Here is a 14903-nt window from a genome sequence, read left to right as displayed (position 1 = left end):
TCCGTCTTGTGGGGGGGGGGGGGCTCTCTTCCTGTTTTCTCACTGTGTCCTCACATGGCCTCTCCTGGGGCATGCATGTGTAGAAAGAGAAGGATTTTTCTCTTTTCTTCTTCTCATAAGGTCACCAGTCCTAAAGGATGACACCACTTATATAACTTCAAGTATCTTTACCTCCTAAAAGCCTTATCTTTAACAAGTGAATGGCGGTGGGGTTCAGCTCAGTCCACATCCCCTGGGATTTTGAAGTGCTTCAGACCCAAGTCCAGATGTACAGAATTAGATCCTCTGGGAGTAAGGGCCAAGAATCCATGCTGTAACAAATTCTATAGGCGGTTCTTATGCACAAATGTGAGGATGACTGGCCTAGGCCACTTACTATTATGGAGGCCTCCCAATGAATCACCTGGAGAATTTTTAAACCTTTGATGCCTGGGGTCCAATTTCAGAGATTTCCACTTGTTACAGGATGCTTATGCTAAGCAAGTTTTAAAGCCCTGCAGGTAAATCCAATCTGAGAAGCACTGGTGTAGAAGATGACTAGGGGTCTTTCGGTCCTAAAACAGTATGGGTTTTAATATAATGACATATACATGCAATATAATATAATCTAGATACTGTACATCAAAAGGAAAGTAATAGGAAAGCTCTATGTTATAGTTGCAGATACAAACACATTTGTTAATCCCTTTTCATTAATCAGGTGATGTAGTGTATTAAATAGCATTTTTTTTAAAGAATTGCTATTTTGAAAGTACTTTTGCTAGATACGTGGTTCTTTTTCCTTCATAAAAATTAAAGATTTATTTGATGGTCAGTGTCTTTCCACTTTATTAGACTAAATGAGGGTTTGGATAGTAGCCAGATGCTTATGAGATATTTTAAAAGAATCTTACAGGGGCGCCTGGGTGGTTTAGTCAGTTGAGGTCATGATTTCCTGGTCTGGGGATTGAGCCCCACATAAAGTCTCTGTGCTCAGTATGGAGTCGGCTTGTCCCTTTCTTTCTGCCCCTCGCCCTGCTTGTGCTCTCTCTGTCTCAAATAATAAATAAAATCTTTATTTAAAAAAAAAGGAATCTTACAAATTTAGAGTCCAGGGGTAATTCTAAGAGACAAACATTACATGGTTATTTTGTAAATCTCAATAAGGTCATTCAACCATATAAATAAAAGAACTATGGGTATTTATTAGTATTAAAACTTATGTTCTGAATTATGTAATTTCAAAATCTCCTTCAATATTGGGTTATAAATCACACTAGGATAAAAACTGTAGATGTCACTTTGCTCAAATATGTAAATTATATAAAAATGAAATTTTAAAACATCTCAAATTATCAGAGGTCTGACCAGTGAATTTAATTGTAATACTGTCAGCACAAAAGTTAGCACATAAGAGTAGAAAACACAACCTTTTGATATTTTTTCTTTTTCTCTCCCAGGCACATGAAACAGTTAAAAACTCAACAATTCAAAACTTTGAACTCATCAGACAGGACCAAGTAACTCACGAATCAAAACTAACAATCTCCTTAAGAGTCCTGGGGTTTAATAGGAGAGTTATTAAGAATAGTATTTGAGCAGATGGCTTAATTAGAATTTTGTTCTAATGAGGCCAAGATGGCAACATTTTCAAACATATAAACATGCTAAATGCCCATACTAGTGGTCACAAAGCAATAAGAGAATTAACATCAGATTGGTATATCTACTCAAAAATCCATATTCTGGGATACCAGTGTGGCTCAGTTGGTTAAGTGCCTTTGGCTCAGGTCGTGATCCTGGGGTCCTAGGATGGGGTCCCCCATAGGGCTCCCTGCTCAGTGGGGAGCCTGCTTCTCCTTCTGCCTGCTCTGCCTGCTGCTCCCCCTGGTTGTACTCTCTCTCTGACAAATAAATAAAATCTTAAAAAAAAACAAAACCATACTCTGTTGGAAGGGGGCTAATTGTGTTACCTTCATTTACGAGTTCTTCAAAAACGAGCTTTCATAGATTTTCTGCATCTTTCAATAAATAAATACTACCAGGGAAATTATAAATGAAATGCTAGAGTACATGCCAAGGTGTGACTTTCAGGACGTCTGGGTGGCTCAGTTGGTTAAACAACTGACTTCTGCTCAGGTCAATATCCCAGAGTCCTAAGACAGAGTCCTGCATGAGGCTCCTTGCTCAGTGTGGAGCCTGCTTCTGGCTTCCTTTTGCCCCTCCCCCCTGCCCGTGCTCTCTCTCTTTCTCTCTCTCTGACAAAAAAATAAAATCTTTAAAAAAAAAAAAAAAGATGTGACTTTCTTTCCATATGTGGATATAGGATACTATTCATTCTCCATAAGCAAGTTTATAAGTAAAACATAATGTGGTGGGGAATTGTTTGAAAATGATGTTGCCCTATGAATTTTGCTTTTATTGGATCCCACTAAGAATGACCATGGCCTAGCAATTTAACCTAAAAGATTTTGCTTCACAAGTCAATGATACCATTTTATGAGGAAAGCAAGCTATACCAACACTTAGAACCACAAATGAGTGGAGATTAACAAATGCTTGAGGAAAGGGAAAAGAAATATTATGGAATTCTGATTTGTAATAATACTGCAAAACTCCCAGCTGTTGCCACTTAACCACATCACCTGTTATATATACTGTATTGAAATGAAAGATCTGTATTACAGTTTCTATTTTGAGATTGAAAGAATAGTACTGAATTTGCATGCCCCTCACCAATCAGATGTCATTCTTTGAAAGCTAAGAAGCTTCTGAACTCTTCCAATATGAAAATAGTATTTACTACATATAGGAAACAAGACATATGACTACAGTAGTTGACCTAAAATTATAAATAGGAAGAAAGATATATTTAATTTAAATTTGATCAGTATGGTTGACAATGACTACTAAAATTCATTAGTAATGATAACAGTGGTTATTTCAAATTAACATTTTACTACTAAGAAGCTGGACAAAATATACTATTCACTTTCAGTTAGGAAGTTGCTGAAGCATTCTAAACATAAAATTTTGTTTTTGTCGCAAGAAGCATTGTCAGTTGGAAATAGAACTATCTGTATTTTCTTAGTTCAGAAATATATAAGCAAGTCCTATTTGGCAGTTTTACCAGAAACTGAAGCAGAACATGTCCATGTCTTTCTTTCCCTGATAAGCAGAATTGGTGTGATGAAGGATAAATCAGAAAATGTAAATTATTTTTGGCCTCAATCTTTGTATGTGACTTCTGATGCTTTGACACTGAGATAGCAAACGGTGGCTCCATTACTCTGGATCAACAATTTAAAAAGTGCCACATTCTATATCCTGAGTGAAGCGTCCACTTCAGACTAAAGACTTAAATGGGTAACTGAAGCAGAATTATGTTCTGCTTTTATATATCATTATAAAGTTTTTACTTTAAATTACCATTACTGGTTTAGTAGTCCTACTGCTCAGAAGTAGAAACAAATCTCATTGGCTATGGACCTTTCAAGTACATGCTTGAGGCATGACACATGAAAGACCATGTCTGAACAGGTGTCCAAACTTTTCTACAACCTCTTTCATTTAATGCACCACTGACAGTCTGGTCCCATCAAGGCAAGCCCTTCCAGCAGCTGGCATTCCGTCTGCCTCTTCTGCTGAATGGCTTCAGTGAGGAGGAACGTCAGCCAGGTCTGGCCCAGAGAGCTTGGAGCCATCCAAGCCAAGGCCTCTGATAATTTATGAAGATGTCCATAAGACTTAGTATCAGCCCTCTCCCCATTTTTTATGTCTCTCCCCACAGTTTTAAAAGGCAAAAAACTAACATGGGAGTTGTGGGAAGAAGTTGTGAAAGAAGGATGCTGTCACATCTGCAAACTTAGAGGAAGTGTTCCCTATTCAGTCTACCAAGAAATCTTAAGAATAGTTACAAAGTCTAATAGTCGGTTTCTGACTGTTACCCTGAGGCAGATTTTCTTCAAACTTTTTTTTTTTTTTTTAAGATTTTATTTAGTTATTTGACAGGCAGAAATCACAAGTAGGCAGAGAGGCAGGCAGAGAGAGGAGAGGAAGCAGGCTCCCCGCGGAGCAGAGAGCCCGATGTGGAGCTCGATCCTGGAACACTGAGATCATGACCTGAGCCGAAGGCAGAGGCTTTAACCCACTGAACCACCCAGGCGCCCCTCTTCAAACTTTTTTAAAGCTAAAATTAGTATGGGTATATAGCTGACAGACAAGAGATATTCAATAGGTGAGAAAGATATAGAAATAGATACATATAAGACAGTTTCAGAAACTGATATTACATTTTCCATTTTAGTCTGTCTTTCATTTAGAGATTTTATTTATTTATTTGACAGAGATCACAAGTAGGCAGAGAGGCAGGCAGCGGGGGTTGGGGGGAAGCAGGCTCCCTGCTGAGCAGAGAGCCTGATGCAGGGCTCAATTGCAGGACCTGGAGATCATGACCTGAGCTGAAGGCAGAGGCTGAACCCACTGAGCCACCCAGGAGCCCCATCTGTCTTTCATTTAAAAAGAGTAAATCTAAGGAATCCAGAAGGATATACATGAAAACGCAAAGACATTAGTCAGGTATTTCTCTGTGTCTTCACTGACTTTGACACACATAAATGGATTTTCATACATTTTGGACACGCAGATACATGGATCTCAACAGACTTGGAATCATCCAGGGAAGTAGGTTCCTGGAATGCACCATTTAGAGCAGCAAATATTCCTGTGGAGGTGGGGAGAGGATTCTAGAAATATTTTGGATGCTACCAATAACATTATTTTTTTTAAATTCTCAAATGGTTTGGGGCACCTGGGTGGCTCAGGCTGTTGAGGGTCCAACTCTTGATTTCCTCTCAGGCCATGATCTCAAGGTCCTGAGACTGAGCTTTGCATTGGCTCAAGCTCAGCGCTGAGTCTGCTTGGGATTCTCTCTTGCTTCCTCTCCCTCAGCCCTTCCCCCTGCTCACCCACACTAAATAAATAAATGAATGAATAAATAAATAAAATCTTTAAAATTCTCAAATAGTTTATTAAAGGATAAAAGAGAAAATATTTTTGGTTTTGGTTTAAAAAAGTTTTATATAAACAAGTCTCTGCTGATGCCATGTTAAAAAAATAAATAACTTGTTTTTATGGTTAAAGGGCAAGAACTAGGGAGTGGCTCTCTACCCATCAGCACTTGATCCTTCTAAAGAGTGAGCTAGTACTTGAAAAGGGAAGAGAAACAACACTGTTTGGTAGATGCCAGAGAAAATCAGGATGTGTAGACATTTGGGGTGGGGGGAACATGATTAAGGAATTTCTAAGGTTCACACTTCTTAATTAGCTAGACAGTTTTTGTTTGTTTGTTAGTTTTTTTGAGCCATGCTTTGGAAAAATACCAAGACCTCACAAAAACCACAGCTCTGTGCAGAGTCAAAGCTAGTAATGAATGTGAGATGGTGAAAAGGGGAGACAGCAGCTTAGGCTCAAAGATGGTTTTTAGTAATGAATTTTGGAAGCACCAGCTATGCAGACAGGAGCCCGTGAGCAGAAACTGCAGTAGGGGCAGGAGGTGGTGAAACTTGCTATGCCCCAGACTTGCAGGACCCCTGAAACACTCAGTAGAGCTACTGCAGCTAAACACAGGCAGCATGGGTGAGAGACCCTAGCACGGGATGGGGATCCAAGTATATGTGATTCAGAGACATCCTGGCTCTCCCATCAATTCTGGTGACCTAAATAAGTCACTTCACCCACCTGGGTGCCAGTAGCCTCATTTATGAAATGAAAGGGTTGTATCATCTACAATATTCTTTGAACTTTAGAATTTTATGACTCAAAAGTCATAAAGTTCCCTGACTCATGGGACAAATATCTTCCAGATCAGAACTGTCCAGCAGAAATACAATGCAAGCTGCATATGTAATTTTAAATGTTTGATAGCTACATTAAAGTAAGTAAAAGGGGGCGCACCTGGCTGGCTCAGTCAGTAGAGCATGTGACTCTTTTTTTTTTTTTTTTAAAGAATTTATTTATTTGTTTAACAGAGACACAGCCAGGAGGACCCTGGGATCTTGACCCAAGCTGAAGGCAGACGCCTAACCACCCAGGTGCCCTGAGCATGTGACTCTTGATCTCAGGGTTGTAAGTTTGAGCCCCACACTGGGTAGAGATTACTTAAAATAAAATCTTAAAAAAAAAAAAAAAATCACAGCACTTTCATCATGTCATTGTCTATATACAATAAATAAATATGTACAAGGAAATAGGTAAAATCAGGTTTTATAAAATTTCTGCATGACCCAATATGTTTCAAATATTGTATGTCAACATGTCTTTGAAATCTCAAATAGCTACTCACAATTGAAATGCTCAGTGGCCATACACGGCTAGTGGCTACCACCTACCAAACTGGACAACATTGCTCCAGACAGTAGGGCAAAGTTCGTAAGTTAAGAGAAGGAGCTACATTTCTCTTTGATGCTCTGGGCCATGGTTCCAAAGTCTGGCTATTCACCAAAATTACTGGAGGAACTATATTTGTATTTATATTTGTATTTAAATTTATATTTATATTTATATTATTTTTATTTCTGAACTCTCCCCATTCCTCAGGAATGGGTCATATCTTAGAAAAGTCTCACCAGATAAATCTGATGTGCAGCCAGTTCATACCAATCTGCAGGCACGTGTTTGAAAATCTCTTTACTGACCGAATTAAGCCTTCGTGCTGCTCAGAGATGGGTGAAATAAAGGAAGCAGTGGTCATGTGGTTAGTCTCCCCGCCAGAGACTCTGCTGATAGTTATCAAAGGACTAGCTGCTGTCTACTCAGTGGGCTGGAAGATTTCAACACTAATCCTGATAGCATAGGGTGATTTCAGTTATTGAAGACTATATTTAACTTTTCCAGGTTAAAAGGTATTAAAGAACAATGAGCTGATGTTCCAAAACAAAGAAGACCAGATTCCACTCTGCCAGGACATGTCCAGCTGGCGGCTCGAAGGAGCTGCATCTATTTCTGATCGGTTTAACACTTCTGTGTATACTAGCTGCCCTCAGTCTAGGACAGATTCTCACCTTCAGACGTCCTTAGTTGAGTGGTAACAGAGCAGTTGAGAAAACTTTTCAGGGTGAAGAGTCCCATAATACTTTCATTTCACTGACAAGAAAAAAATGGGTTAATGTATTAGAAGTCTCCCTTCTAGACTTCCATAATCATTTAAGTAAGCATGGACAAAGGAGGCTACTAGGGAATTTTCAAAAAACAGATATGTTGAAATTAGGTTGACTGGGCTCTAGCCAATGTTCTCCCAAAGGGAAAAGAAAGGAGTCTTAAATGTAGATGAGGGTATTTGTGGCTTCACTGGAGTAGAAGGCTGAAAAGTATCAGCCACAAAACAACAGATGAGCCCAAAATGGTGACATAAGAGAACGCGGCCTCCTGCCCCCTACAACACAGATCAACAATCACACAGCTATTCGCAAACAAAAGGAGCTCTAGGAAATCTCTGGCATCCACTTAAGAAACTTTAACTACACAGTGGAAGAAAACACCTGAAATCTCACAAGAAGGGAGTGAAGACAGCTTCATTTTCCAGGATTATCCCACCTCCAGCCAGCACCGTGCTAGCCAAGAGGGCACTTCACAGGTAGAAAGAGTTCCCTTTGTCAGAAAGAGCATAGTGGGGTGAGCAATCAGCTTACCCAGCCTTTGGGGGCACCAGTCATTGGTCCTCCTTTGGTTCCACCCTCAGCAGACCAGCACAGCAGAGATCGACAGACACAGCTAGGAATGCAGGCGCTACCAGTACTAGTCATGCAGCAGGAGCAATTGCAGTTCACCGGGGCCTGGTGTGCAGACTAATCCAGCATTTTGCTACTCAAGAAATTAATGGTTAGCACAGATGCAACAGAAACCCTGCGGATATCACCAGATTTCATCCCACAGGTATTCTCATTTGGAGATGCCAGCCACGTGAGTCTGTCTGCTCAACCCCCCACCCCCCACTCCCCGCACTTCAGGCCCCCATCAGAGACTGGAACTACATCTGGGCCCAATCAGCCCAGGCCTCTGCAGCTGCAAGAGCGCAAGACACCAGCACAAACCCCCACAGTTGACCCCCACTGCTGTGTGCACACTCAGTTAGCCACTCTGTGTACGTGCACCCAATGGCCTGCCAACTGTCCCTAACCTCAGCTGCCATGTGCATACCCAGGGAGAGATTGTGGAGCCACAGGGGCAGGGTCTCCCCACCTGCTTGTGGGCCCAGATCAGGCCCTTCCTTTGCTCTAGCCTGCACCACTGTGCTTACTTGCCGTCAGTCCCTACACCTATACACCAGTATGCCCCTGCAGGCACAAGCCTGGGGGCAACTGTGCAGCCAAGGAAGAACATGCCAACTGCCAGGGCCCCTGCGGATGCCCCAATCTATGTTGCCTGTCTCCCCTCACCACCCCCCACAACTATATGTAGTACAATAAGCTCTTGCCATTACATAGGCACCTGCAGCTGGCCCCAGTAGAAGAGTCTGTGCACATCACCAGCTCCAACCACCACTGTTGTCTTCCCTGCTCCCTAGCCACTGGACCTGAAGACCACCAAGAACCTCAACAGCCCTTGCAGCTACTATGGACCCCCACTGTGTGCACCAAGTACCACACAGTTGTCAATGCTATTCACCCCAGTAGCCTGAGCAAGAGAGATAGTAGGTCCTTCCCATCCCCAACCTGGTGCTGCCACATGCCTTCAAAGTCAGTGCTCAGTGCCACCAGACCTGGGGGCTAGTGTGCTCTAGTGTGCCCCACCCATAGGTGAAAGTCTTTCCTTAATCAAGTCAGTCCATAAAATCTGGAAGAGGTGATTTTTTTCCAGATACACAGATACCTACACAAGGCCACAGAGATCACAAAGAATTAGAGAAATGTGACTCTACCAAAGGAATACAGTAAAACCCTTAGTAGCTGGTTCTAAAGAATTTCCCAACAAAGAATTTAAAATCATTGTCCTATGGATGCTCAGAGAGCTACAAGAGAACACCAATAGAAAATTTAACAATATCAGTACAAGAACAAGAGTCCAAACAAAAACAAATGAGTTCAAAAACAGATACAGAAAACATAATTTTTTTAAAAAAAGATTTTATTTATTTATCTGACAGAGAGAGACAGCAAGAGAGAGAACACAAACGGGGAGTGGGAGCAGGAGAAGCAGGAAGGCTCCCTGCCGAGCAGGGAGCCCGACGACGTGGGGCTTGATCGCAGGATGCTGGGACCATGACCCAAGCTGAAGGCAGACACCCAGTGACTGAGCCACCAGGTGATATTTAAAAAAAAACCAAACTTTGGAGTTGAAGAATACATGACTGAGCTAAAGAACTGAATAGAAAGCTTCAATAGCAGAGTTAACCGGGAAGAATCAATGATCTAGAAAACACAGGCGCCTGGGTGGCTCAGTGGGTTAAAGCCTCTGCCTTTGGCTCAGGTCATGATCCCATGGTCCTGGAATCAAGCCCCGCATTGGCATCTCTGCTCAGCAGAGAGCCTGCTTCCCTTCCTCTCTCTCTGCCTGCCTCTCTGGCTTCTTGTGATCTCTGTCAAATAAATAAATAAAATCTTTTTAAAAATGATCTAGAAAACAGATCAATCAAATGATTTAATCAGAGAATAAAAAGAAAAAAAAAGGAATGAAGAATACCTATGGGCCTTATAGAACACAATTCCAAGAAACAATGTTTGGGTTACTGGAGTCCCAGAAGAAGAGAGGAAGCAAGGAGTAGAAAGCTTATTTAAAGATAATGGCTGGGAACATCCCAAACCTGGGGAAAGAATTGCCCATCCAAGTTCATGAAGCTAATAGGTCACCCCAAAAACTTAAATCCAAAATAATCTTCTCCAAGGCAATTACAACAAAACTGTCCAGGGGTGCATGGGTGGCTCTCAGTTAAATGTCTAACTCTTATCTCAGCTCAGGTCTTCATCTCAGGGTCATGAGCTCCAGCCCTGTGGTTGGGCTCCATGCTGGCAATGGAGCTTACTTTAAAAAAGGAAAATAAATAAAATAAATAGATAAAACATAAAAATATTAAAAGACATAGAGAGTCTGGACAGGTAAAACAAAACAAAACAAGATCCAGTTATTTGCTGCCTACAACAGACTCACTTCAGCTTTAAGAATATGTTGGTTCAAAGTGAAGGCATAGAGATAGTTCATGCAAATGGAAACAAAGCAAAGCAGGGGTAGCTCAGCTATACTTATGCAAGACAGAAAAGACTTTAAGCCAAAAGTAGTAACAAGAGACAAAGAAGATCATTATATAATGTTATATAATGAAAAAGGGGTTAATTCATCAAATAGACATAACAATCACAAATATATATGCACCCAACATTGAAGCACTTACATATATTAAGCAAATACCAACAGATCTGAAAGGAGAAGTAGATAATAATTCAGTAATGGTAGGGGACTTCAATACCCCACTTTCAACAATAGATAAATTAGAGATGGAAAATCAACAAGGAAACATTAGAACAGAACCATATTTCTGAGGAAATGGACCTAATAGGCATATACAGAACATTCTATCCAGTAGCATCAGAACACACATTCTTCTGAGTGCACATATGAGTTTCTCCGGGATAGATTATATGAAAGGTCACAAAAAGTCTTAGTAAATTTCAGAAATCTGAAGTCATGCCAAGTATCTTCTAATCACAATGGTTTTGAAATGAAAAACAGGAGAAAAGTTGGAAAATTCAAAAATTTGTGGAAATTCAATAACATACTCCTGAACAACCAATGGGACAAAGAAGGTATCAAAAGAGAAAAAAAAATCTTAAAACAAACAAAAGTGAAAATACAACATATCAAAACCTATGGGATCATGCAAAAGTAGTTTTAACCTGCATTAAGAAAAAAGAAAGATCTCAAATAACAAGAAAACTTTAAACTAAGCCCAAATTAGTAGGAGGAAATTCTAAAATAAGCCCATATCTAAGTCCTTTTATGTCACAATGGCAGGTGTCCTTTGGCTACAGATAGATCTATAGTCATGTAATAGCTGTACACTTATTTGCTCTACTGTGTTAGGCAAATAGCCTCTATTTGCTTAGCCTCTCCAAATCTCATCTTTCCTGGGCATATTAATGCCCACCTATAGAATTAAACATCAGAATGTAAAGTTTTCGTCAATGCCAGACAGAGTAAATGCTCAAAGGAAGCTATTACTGCTAATGGAACAAAGTCTATTTAAAAACCTTAATGATAAACAATTATAAGATTTTCTGGAAATTAAGAAGTCCTTCATGAAGGACTTCCCAGTTACTTCATGAAGTTACTTCCCAGTAACTATCCACGATATAAACAGATTTATTTGGAATACTACAAAGGAAAATATCCCAAATTTTCCACCCAATATTACCTAACACTCACATACTCACACACAAATATGCACAGTGTTGCCCCACCACCACCCTTAGTAATCTTTTAATTTCTCCAGAGGAAAAAAGTAGGACATAAAGTTCCTTCTGTTAAACCACAAATTAGAGGTCATCATCAGTTCATTTGGGAAAATATCCATCAGTGTTTATACAAACTCAGATTCACGTACATATAGATTTCCACATACACACAAACACATTTACTCATATGTGTATTTGAACTATAAATTAGTAAAGACCTTGATTTTAGTACTTAGCTAACATAAACAAATGAGGAGGTAGGAAGCCCGAGAACTTACGATGACCACAAGACTCATGCTTCTGGCTTCCACTTAACTGTCCCTGATGCGGTTGTCTGACAAACACATTCCACATTTCCACAAATCATTCTGAAAAAGAAAGAAAAAGAAGAGTAGACCGATAGGACAGGGTAGGGGGGAGAAGTAGGAGGAGGAGGTTGGAGCAGGAGGAAGAGAGGCAGGATAGTGAGGAAGGAAGTGGGAAGGAGAAAAGGAAAGAAAGGAGGGGAAGGAAGAGTCCATGTGTGAGGCACGCATGTGGGTTGGCTTGGCAAACCAGGTCAGTTTTGGGAAGCCAATTTTTTGCCCACCCAAAGCTTGCCCAGACTTGCCCTAAGGCTATGTTGCAAAACAGGTACTAATTTCTTTGCCAGGCATATTATTGGAATGAGTGGAGTTCCAGACCTGACTAATGTTTTCTTCTTGGCCCTCTTACTTCTTTAGCACAACATCTGCGTCTGTGGTGGTTTGATGTGTGCTCCTCAAAGCATCCCAAAGTGCCTGCTTTCTATTTCTCAATTCTTTGGTGTTTACTAACCAGTTCAAGAGCTATGGACCTCTGTTCCACCTAATGCTAACCCTATGGATGTTAAGTCTTTTTTTTTTTAATATATTTTTAAAAGATTTTATTTATTTATTTGTCAGAGAGACAGAGAGAGTACAAGTAGGGGAGCGGCAGGCAGAGGGGATAAGCAGGCTCCCCGCTGAGCAAAAAGCCCAGTGCAGAACTGGGATCATGACCTGAGCTGAAGGCAGATGCTTAACTGACTGAGCCACCCAGGCATCCCAGATGTTAAGTCTTTTGCCTTTAAGAACAACCATCCCAAACCCAATGAAAATCTATCTTCATCATGTATAAAAAACTGCATAAAAAACACCCAAAAATTGCTCTAGCTTTTTTCCATCCTTGGAAGCCAATTATATGTATACATGCACTGTACAGGTTTAGTGAAAATACATGTTCAGCACATAACTCCTCTTTGAGAAAACCAGCAAAGCAGTGAGGACCTGCCTGATATTTAGAGAACAATATATTTTTTTTCTTTAAGGAATAGTTTTAAATATCATAATGACCAACTGAATAGAACACAATATCTCACTGGATTTTTTGCACCCTCAAAGAATAAACAATTGTGTCAGGGGTTTGTCCCTGAGAAAATTTAAATGGAAGTTCAACATGTGATTTTCAGATTGGCTCATCCAGGTTCTCTGGCATAATTTTTTTTGTTTGTTTTAAAGATTTTATTTATTTATTTGACAGACAGAGATCACAAGTAGGCAGAGAGGCAGTCAGAGAGAGAGGGGGAAGCAGGCTTCCTGCTGAGCAGAGAGCCCGATGAGGGGCTCGATCCCAGGACCCTGAGATCATGACCCGAGCTGAAGGCAGAGGCTTAACCCACTGAGGCACCCAGGCACCCCACTGGCATAATTTTTTTTGATATGAAAAGGAGAGATGTAAGTATCTTTCTCTGAATAATGAGGTTTGGCTTTTTTTTTTTTTTTAAGGATTTTATTTATTTGAGAGAGAGAACACAAGCAGGCAGAGGGGCTGAGGGAGAGGGAGAAGCAGACTCCCTACTGAGCAGGGAGCCCAACTCAGGGCTTGATTCCAGGACCCTGAAACCACAACCCAAGTCAAAAGCAGACACCCCAACAACTGAGCCTCCCAGACACTCCTGAAGAAGGAGTTCTAATGTGAGTGTGTGACTTTAAATAAAGTTTATTGCCACAGGAGTTAGTCAAAGATTTCTATTCTGTGAGGAAGTAAGTAGAATAATGTAGAATGATAGTACATTGGCTTTCTATATCATTCCTCAACCGTATCCCCTTGAACAGTTTTTATTAAGGTGTTCGAAATGGCCTGATCACTTTCAATTTTCTTATTACCCTATTTCTTTATGACGTACAAATCACTCTGAAATAGAGGGAAAAAGTATAAAATTTGAACGTAAAGTATAAAACCTCTTTCTAAAATGTATAAAGTTAGATAAAATTGACAAAACCAATCATTTTAACACTCTGAAAATCGACCAAAGGCATACAACAATCTGAGAAGTGTTGAGGCTTGAAAAACTGTTGAATTTTGAGTAAGAATAAAGAGACTGTGGCCTTCTGGCCTGCAGCCGCTCTCCACCCCTGTTGCCTCTTTAGTAAGGACAGATATTTGGTAGAGGTAGGGTGGGCTAGGAAAACTGGCAGCTTCTCTGCATGGTAAGCATGAGCTCACTCAGTTTGGAGTGGTAGGAGACAACCACTCCCAACATTTTTAGTTGAAGTAATGAGTTCTTAGGTGGGTGAACAGAGAGAGCCAACAGCTCTACCAGTCCGAGGCTGTGGTCATGGTGGAGGCATATTCCTGTCTGTGCATATGTGGAGATGAGAGGGAGCCAAAGCTAGTCACCCATTCCAGGCCAACCCTGGAGCTATGTGCATGCATAGAGGAAATAGAAAAGGCCCACTGGAAAGTAAAAGGTGAAGATGGAAAAAAAAGAAAGAAAATAGATAAATAAAAAAAAATTTTTTTTAAAAGGTGAAGATGAAACACACTTAAAAATATCCTGAACTTTCAATGAGCTCCCCTGTTCACACAGAGATTCACTGGCAGAGGACAGAGACTTTACTGGCTCAATGTGTTGAGCACAGCCTATCAAATCACCAAGTCATGCAGACACAGGGAAACAAAATAAAAATAACCATGTATGTGTGTATGTTGTGTGTAGATATAATAGATATACATGTATGTGTGTGTATATATATAGATATACATATACATATACATGTATATATGTATATTAATAAAAGTCTGCTTAGTTAAAAACTAGAGATAAACATACATATGACATATATAATATATAGATACATATAGATCTATATGTATATCTAGAGACATCTGCACATGCAAGCGGCAGGGGAGAAAAACTTCACAATTATAGTTCAGGCAAGTTACCAAAGTAACAAACAAGAATCAACAGCAACAATAACCTTCAAAAGTAAAAATGAATGAATGAATGAATGAATAAATAAATCTAGACTCATTACAATATGTTATCTAGTACGTCTAATCAGTTTTCAACTAAATAATTATAGGTAGGCAAAGAAACAAGAATGTGTGACCCATATTCAGAAAACAAAGCAGTCAATATAAATAGTCTCTGATTAAAAAAAAAAAAAGAAGTCTCTGGTTGTCCCTAAATCCCGAAAG

General features: G+C 40.1%; 1 long non-coding RNA gene across 1 annotated transcript; it reads right to left on the bottom strand.

Moving 5' to 3' along the window:
- On the bottom strand, positions 1-11900 carry LOC132017498 (uncharacterized). Its single transcript, XR_009404296.1, has 4 exons — positions 11702-11900; positions 7668-7839; positions 7041-7122; positions 1-130 (listed from the first exon to the last, which is right to left on the bottom strand). It is a non-coding gene; the product is annotated as an uncharacterized LOC132017498 (long non-coding RNA).
- Positions 11901-14903: the final 3003 nt, after the last annotated feature.

This window comes from Mustela nigripes, chromosome 5 (assembly GCF_022355385.1).
Source record: "Mustela nigripes isolate SB6536 chromosome 5, MUSNIG.SB6536, whole genome shotgun sequence".
Classification (NCBI taxonomy): domain Eukaryota; kingdom Metazoa; phylum Chordata; class Mammalia; order Carnivora; family Mustelidae; genus Mustela; species Mustela nigripes.
The sequence above is the reverse complement of the archived record's forward strand: the minus strand, read 5'-3'. Positions and strand labels throughout refer to the sequence as shown.